Here is a 7,964-nt window from a genome sequence, read left to right on the forward strand (position 1 = left end):
ATTAGCATTTTAAACCATAATACTGCATTGAAGTCAATGGGAATTTCATGTTTTGTTTTGTTTTAGCGCCACCATGAGGCACAATCCCACCAATTTTTTTATGTGTCCTCGTAGTGAGACCATACAAATGTGTGTCAAGTTTGGTAAAAATATTTCATTTTGTATTGGAGTTATAGACATTTATATGAAAAAACACGTAAAAAATGACTGACACCTGACTTTGATTGGATTTTACTACCCCTTACTATCAATATTTTGAGATTTGGGCATTGGCGTATAGCTATCAACCTATGTTTTTCGAACTTCTGAGGCTGGTTTTGTCTCGATCGGACTAACGGTTTCGAAGATATCAACAAATGTTTTTTAAGCGCTAAATTACAACCATATTCCGAAACCTGGCAAGTCTGGTATCGTTGGACTCGGCAAGGATTCAGGAGACCAATAAGGTAACTCTCATCAAAATTTTCAACCACACTACTGTCCCGATTTTGACCCAACCCGAACCAACCTGCGGGCCGGTTTGTTAAATGGCTAATAAAGTATAGTAAACTACAGATAAGTGTCATGTCTGAGCTGGATTTGAGCAACACAGTCTCATCCCTACTCGTCAAATGTTGCCGAACGGTCAAGGGACCCTGACGTCAACTGTTGACGCACAGGGTACCCCTAAATCGCCATTTTTCGACGTACTGGGTAATCCACTGATTTCAACGAGAAACCTAGGACGTCATAAACAGACGTGTTGGGCATGTGAATGTTATCGTCATGATGGAATTTATTGGGTTATAATTGTTCCATTATGACATGTTGGAGTGTGATTCTCAATTTAATCAGCCAGCACAATTGTATTTACATTTATACGCTATGATACACGTTTGAAACAGCAGTCAAACCCCACCCCGCCCTAAACCTACCCATTTGCGTATTATATGATATAAAACACAGACTGTAACAGACAACAGGCACACTTTATTGAAAAATTCAAACTATTCCGAGGCCAAACGATTGAATTGTGAGAAGAAAAGACCCAAAAGCAATCACTGTCTCTATGCGCACCGCGCGCCGCGCCCCGGCGTCACACTGAAGACGCCACAGGTAGACCCCTCGGCGTCACGCGATGGACGAACTGGGAACCCAATTGCTTTCAGTGGGAAACCTTTGGCGTCAACATTAGACGGCAATTCTATCGGTATGAAATCGCGCTGAAGAAGTCTCATTCAGAACACTTCGCGATGTTTGGCATCAGATCACGTGTGCCACATGTTGGTGAGTAGTCATACATATTATGTCCTAATATTTGATATAAAGTATTTTCTGCTTGTCGTTATCGATCATGTTCAGTCACTGCATTGTATCTGTCATCATCTCCACTGAGGCTTTGCATTTCTTTGCTTTCTAAATAAACACACCTTGCTAATAGGGTGATTAAACACTGTCACGTGACGTGCTATAGACCTTTAAACAGTTGTTAATATTTAATAATAATTACTAGTGTAGTTCCAACGTGGCATTTGTAGTAGAAGCACAATAAAAATAAAAAAACAACACTTGCCATGCGTTTACCACGGTATTGGTAGTTTTAATGTGATATTTGTTGTAAATAAACAGTAGCCACAACAATTGGTAGTTTTAATGTGATATTTGTTGTAAATAAACAGTAGCCACAACAATTACCATGCTTTAAATGCATTTTAATGTAAAATCCAAATATTGTTATTTAAATAGTATACTTTATAATGCTATATATTATATATTATGACTTTTTTCTCTCTCTCTTTCTTTTTTTTTTTTTTTTTTTTACCTGAAAAGACCAAAAGGGCCTCTCGGACTCAGTCAACCCATTCTTGTTTGTGGAGATGTAACGGAGAAAACCGAAAGCTGCAACAGCAAATATTTGTAATGGTATGTATGTGTTGGTTTGAACCCTTTATCAAACATTTTATTTAGCATTTGTTGTTACTTATTCTTACAAATCCCATAGCTCAATCAGTAAGAACATATTCCCAAAGTCTTAATAATTCATAAGATTTAACAAGTTGTCAAATTCGTATGATTCTCGTACATATAGCTCTGGAAAAAAGACCACTTAACATGGATTTCTAAATGTTAAGTGGTCTCTTAATTTTTTTTTTCCAGAGCTGTATTTGTATATGAAGAGTTCAGATGCAAAAGCCTCAAAAAGCCACTTCGGTCACATGACATCAGATATTCAATTATTTTTTCTTAATCAGATCAGTTGCACTGTTTATAACGTCCCGTTTGCATGTAAATAATTTATGTGATCACAAAATCAAGTGAGTTATCTACATTTTCAAACAAATTCATATGATATAGCTTGCTATTACATACTTTTAATAATGGGAATGCACACATATCTGTGAACTTATTACATAAATGTATTTAACATTTAATTATGCATCGTTTTTTTTTACAGCAAGAAACAGTTATGTATGAACTCACAACTTGCATGCAATGTAATACAATTTCCTCTTTCTTTCTGTCTTGCAGGATTACTTGCAGATTACTTTTATTTATTTAAAAAAAATTTAAATAGTATTTTTTTAAATAGTTTTTTAAAAACTATTAAAACTATATAATTTATTTTGTTTAAAAGATCTCTACAATATCAAACTCAACAGCTCTTTTAAGAGTCAACCCTCACAAGAGCTTCTAGTGATTCTCAGCGAGTCTTGGCGTAAAACTGTCTTAATTTATATGTTTTAAAAACAATAGTATTTGCACAGAGTAAGTGAGATTTTCTTGTTTTACAGAAGAGAAGAAAGACCAGACCTTATATCGAAGCTAAGAAAACAAGTCCTTTGTTTAGGGTGAGGAAGGAAGATGGACATCTTGTGCCCGAAGAAGACAGAAAAATGCGCAAGTCCATTGGTATGTCTTGTATTGAAGCAATGCTGTAATATGTAGTACAAAATTTGATGTTGATCTCTCAAAGGACTATTCATTTCAACAGTGATCATTCTTTCTACTCTGATAAAATACGTACCATTATTCATGTCTAAATCTTTTAATAACTCCTAAAATAAGCAAATGAGGTTCTGTATCTTGGATTTATTTAAAATGGTAAATATTTGTTTTCCCTTTTTGATACAATTATTATTACACTTTTGGCCTTCAATTCTTAAAAACTACTCCGTCTGTTTGTCTTAGATAAAAGCAGACAAGTGTGGGAAAAAGCATTTAGTTGTTATAAACTCCATGTATTTCTCCATTGTTTTGTAGACCATGGATGGTTCTGGGTAGCTTTAGAAGATAATGAGTTGGGACATATTAGGAATCAAATAGTAAATGTTCTTTGAATTATGTGAAATATCTGGTTAGTTCTTTCTAAAAGATCTACTGTTTAAAAGGTTGCTGTTGATATGGGTAAATTAGTTTTTGTTCAGTACTTGGCTAATATTATGGGCTGCAATATTATACATAATGCTTCAATGTGTATATTATTTTATGTACTGACTGCTGCTTTGTAAATTTAAATCAGGAATTGGCATTTCTGCCCATTTTGAGGTGGAGAGTTTACTGAAGAACATAGGTTAACCCGACTGTACATTAAACTTAATCTGAATTGTGTTTGTTGTTTTACTTTTAGACCAGGACTGGAGAACGCCGGATTATACGACTTCTTCCTCTGGTTGAGAAAAGGCTACACAACATCAGTGATCACATCATCTGTACATTGATTATACTGTAGGGTACAAGTGGGCGAACTGTTTAGAAGAAGAAGAACATGAACATGATAGAGGGAAGAGACAGAAACCAGTCTAGTTGTAATAATGAATCATTATTTTCCAACACTATATCAAATCTGTTTTCTGTATCATAGTTGACTGGATGGGATTATGTGGCACTCATTTGTGTGGCTTCAGCAGCTGTGAATGGATTAATATGATGTTAATGTGTTTTTTAAAACCCATTTTTATTTATCTTGAATCTTATTTGACTTTATTCTACTTTATCAACTGTATACTGTATCCTCCAATAAAGTGTTGAGTGATAAAGTATGGTGAGAATTGTGTATGGTGTTTGGTACAGTAAATACACATTCAACAAGTTTATTTAGGTTATCTAATTAATTACCAAGAATATTTTACTTGAGAAGTAAACATTTTTTATCTGGTTGTATTATATTTGGTACAATTCTCCAAAAAGTTGTATATACTTGCATGCTGTAACAAGTATGTCAGTTTTCAGTGAAATAAAGGGAAGGATTACAAACACTTCAAGCTTAACTGAAGATGATCCATGTTGATCATTCTGGTACATCTACTACTGCAATACAAATTAAAGCATGCACATTTTCGATGCCAGGTACGTGAAGAGGGTGTAGATGAAATTGTGATAATGTCTCATGTTATTATTACTTAATGGTGCATGGTCCTATATTTAATAGTAATAATGAAGTGTAAATAATATTAATAGTTTTTGTTTACTCTGGAAAGTGGATAATGGCAAGTTGTTGTAGGTTCATCCATTATATTTATTAGTGTTTATCCATAAAATAAAATAAAACGTAATAATTATTATTTTACAACATTTCTTTCAAATATTTCTGTATTTCATCAGATGGTCTTACAATATCAAAACCTAATACAAGCATGACGTTAGAATAGAAAAGACAAAATACTCTGATATTTAAATGTGACTCAAAGTTTGTTGTACGTGATGAGGAGAATAGATCTGTGTATGTTGTACTGCCCTTACACCTCCAGGGACCCAGAAGTGGCCCCTGGAAGAGCAAAAAAAAAAGCATGTTTCAAATGGCTTTAACTCAAAGTCTGGTTAGCGTATCACAGAGAAAATTGGCAGGACAACTGCATATGCAATGTTTACTAAATAATGTTGGCCAGTTTTCAGACATATATGGAAAGCTGCCATAAAGGTTTTTTTTAAAAGTGCTCACAGTAAAATATACAATTTCAGCTTGGCCCTCATATATGTCATAAAGGTTTGCACAATGAACATATTTTAATATCCAGTTGTCCATTAAATATGTTATTTACTTAACATTTATTGTTTCATTATGAAACCTTTTAAACTACATTACCCATATATCTGTCATTGTATCAATGCAATGGGAAACATGGCGCTGTAGTTCATAGAAGTGTGCAGAAATGCTTAGGGTTAGGGTTGGGTTCTCAGTAAAGGAGTCATTTCTCACAACATAGCGACACTTTATAGTTAGCTTAACGTATTACTGACGTAATAACACCAAAACATACTTTGTAACATGAAACGCCGTTTTATATGGGTTAAAACAGATAGTCCAATCACAGCGCGTTCTGCGATAAAGTCACAGCCAATGACAACCCAGCTGAACAGAGGCGTCACACTTACTTGTCCATTTATGGTAAATTATATCACATCTCATCCGGTTCAACTGAAGGGGTAGATTCCTTAAAGATTTAATATTTAGGCTGCTAAATATTTATTTATTCTAATTAAATAATAAAACTCACATTTTAAAACGAAAGTCTTCTTTATGTGGTTAAACTGATGCATAATACATATATTTGAAAGAGAATCCTTTTTCTATGCAATGGTCTACAAGCATAAACTTCTTTAAGCCATCCTTTACAATCTGAACTCTTGGAATTAAAACAAATATAACAAAAGCACAATGAATGCACACAATTTTGTAAGCATATTCCAATATTTAATGTCAAACAGTTTAAATACAAATGTAGTGCCCATATATATATATATATATATATATATATATATATATATATATATATATATATATATATATATATATATATATAGGCAAAAAAAGAACATTTTACATTCTAAACTTTAATACTATATATTTGCGATTATTGTTCACTTTTATTGTAACTAAATTAAATGCCAATTAAAATAGTTGATGATTATTGTAAATGTTAACCATTTTCAGTAAGAAAATACTTCTATAAAGTACATTCATGTTACAGTTACATTAACAAGGTAGTGATATAATGATAGTGAAATAATGATAGAGGTAGTTATGGTAGATATGTACTTTAGTGACCATTGTAATATAGTGACCCTTAATGTAGTGACCATTAAGTTTTAATGAATAATTATTGATTTCAAAAGGTATTAACTGTCACTATCTTCATTTGTTCAAACAAACAACAAATGCAGAAATATACATTGGACTATAGCATCATGAAGTCAATGCATGACTAGAACCAGTGGATGGCAATAGATATGTCCTTCACTAAAACTCCTGATGATAAAGGCATAGGCAGACATCAAGAACAGTTTATGAATATTGGTTCTGCATATATCAAAGAGATCATAAGACTCCACGTGAAGACTTTGAGACACTGTGACAGAGCAAAGGGTGCACTTCACTGGACATGTCCTATGCATGCCCAAACAACAACACCCAAAAACACTTATGAAGTGGACACCACCAGGAGGACGCACGAGACAGGGAAAACCAAGGAAGATATGAGACAGATGTTTCACGAAGACCTCAATGCCGGTGTTCCATGAGAAGATGTGAAAACGTGGCCACAGATCGAATATGTTGGAGGACACATGTTGCCCAATGTACCCAGGACAGGACATGATGATGATGTTGTCAGTTTAAACATAACTGTAGGATTTATTTCTGTAAAAAAACGATGCATAATTAAATGTTAAATACATTTATGTAATAAGTTCACAGATATGTGTGCATTCCCATTATTAAAAGTATATAATAGCAAGCTATATCATATGAATTTGTTTGAAAATGTAGATAACGCACTTGATTTTGTGATCACATAAATTATTTACATGCAAACGGGACGTTATAAACAGTGCAACTGATCTGATTAAGAAAAAATAATTGAATATCTGATGTCATGTGACCGAAGTGGCTTTTTGAGGCTTTTGCATCTGAACTCTTCATATACAAATACAGCTCTGGAAAAAAAAAATTAAGAGACCACTTAACATTTAGAAATCCATGTTAAGTGGTCTTTTTTCCAGAGCTATATGTACGAGAATCATACGAATTTGACAACTTGTTAAATCTTGTGAATTATTAAGACTTTGGGAATATGTTCTTACTGATTGAGCTATGGGATTTGTAAGAATAAGTAACAACAAATGCTAAATAAAATGTTTGATAAAGGGTTCAAACCAACACATACATACCATTACAAATATTTGCTGTTGCAGCTTTCGGTTTTCTCCGTTACATCTCCACAAACAAGAATGGGTTGACTGAGTCCGAAAGGCCCTTTTGGTCTTTTCAGGTAAAAAAAAAAAAAAAAAAAAGAAAGAGAGAGAGAGAGAAAAAAGTCATAATATATAATATATAGCATTATAAAGTATACTATTTAAATAACAATATTTGGATTTTACATTAAAATGCATTTAAAGCATGGTAATTGTTGTGGCTACTGTTTATTTACAACAAATATCACATTAAAACTACCAATTGTTGTGGCTACTGTTTATTTACAACAAATATCACATTAAAACTACCAATACCGTGGTAAATGCATGGCAAGTGTTGTTTTTTTTATTTTTATTGTGCTTCTACTACAAATGCCACGTTGGAACTACACTAGTAATTATTATTAAATATTAACAACTGTTTAAAGGTCTATAGCACGTCACGTGACAGTGTTTAATCACCCTATTAGCAAGGTGTGTTTATTTAGAAAGCAAAGAAATGCAAAGCCTCAGTGGAGATGATGACAGATACAATGCAGTGACTGAACATGATCGATAACGACAAGCAGAAAATACTTTATATCAAATATTAGGACATAATATGTATGACTACTCACCAACATGTGGCACACGTGATCTGATGCCAAACATCGCGAAGTGTTCTGAATGAGACTTCTTCAGCGCGATTTCATACCGATAGAATTGCCGTCTAATGTTGACGCCAAAGGTTTCCCACTGAAAGCAATTGGGTTCCCAGTTCGTCCATCGCGTGACGCCGAGGGGTCTACCTGTGG

At 33.6% G+C, this 7,964-nt stretch overlaps 1 long non-coding RNA gene across 1 annotated transcript; it reads left to right on the plus strand.

Annotated features, from left to right (window-relative positions):
- Positions 1-1,065: 1,065 nt before the first annotated feature.
- Positions 1,066-4,276, plus strand: LOC137093691 (uncharacterized). The gene is made up of 4 exons (XR_010908546.1): positions 1,066-1,266; positions 1,810-1,902; positions 2,772-2,889; positions 3,608-4,276. It is a non-coding gene; the product is annotated as an uncharacterized lncRNA (long non-coding RNA).
- The last annotated feature ends 3,688 nt before the right edge of the window (positions 4,277-7,964 follow it).

The sequence above is a fragment of the Pseudorasbora parva genome, chromosome 12 (genome assembly GCF_024679245.1).
Source record: "Pseudorasbora parva isolate DD20220531a chromosome 12, ASM2467924v1, whole genome shotgun sequence".
Taxonomy (NCBI): domain Eukaryota; kingdom Metazoa; phylum Chordata; class Actinopteri; order Cypriniformes; family Gobionidae; genus Pseudorasbora; species Pseudorasbora parva.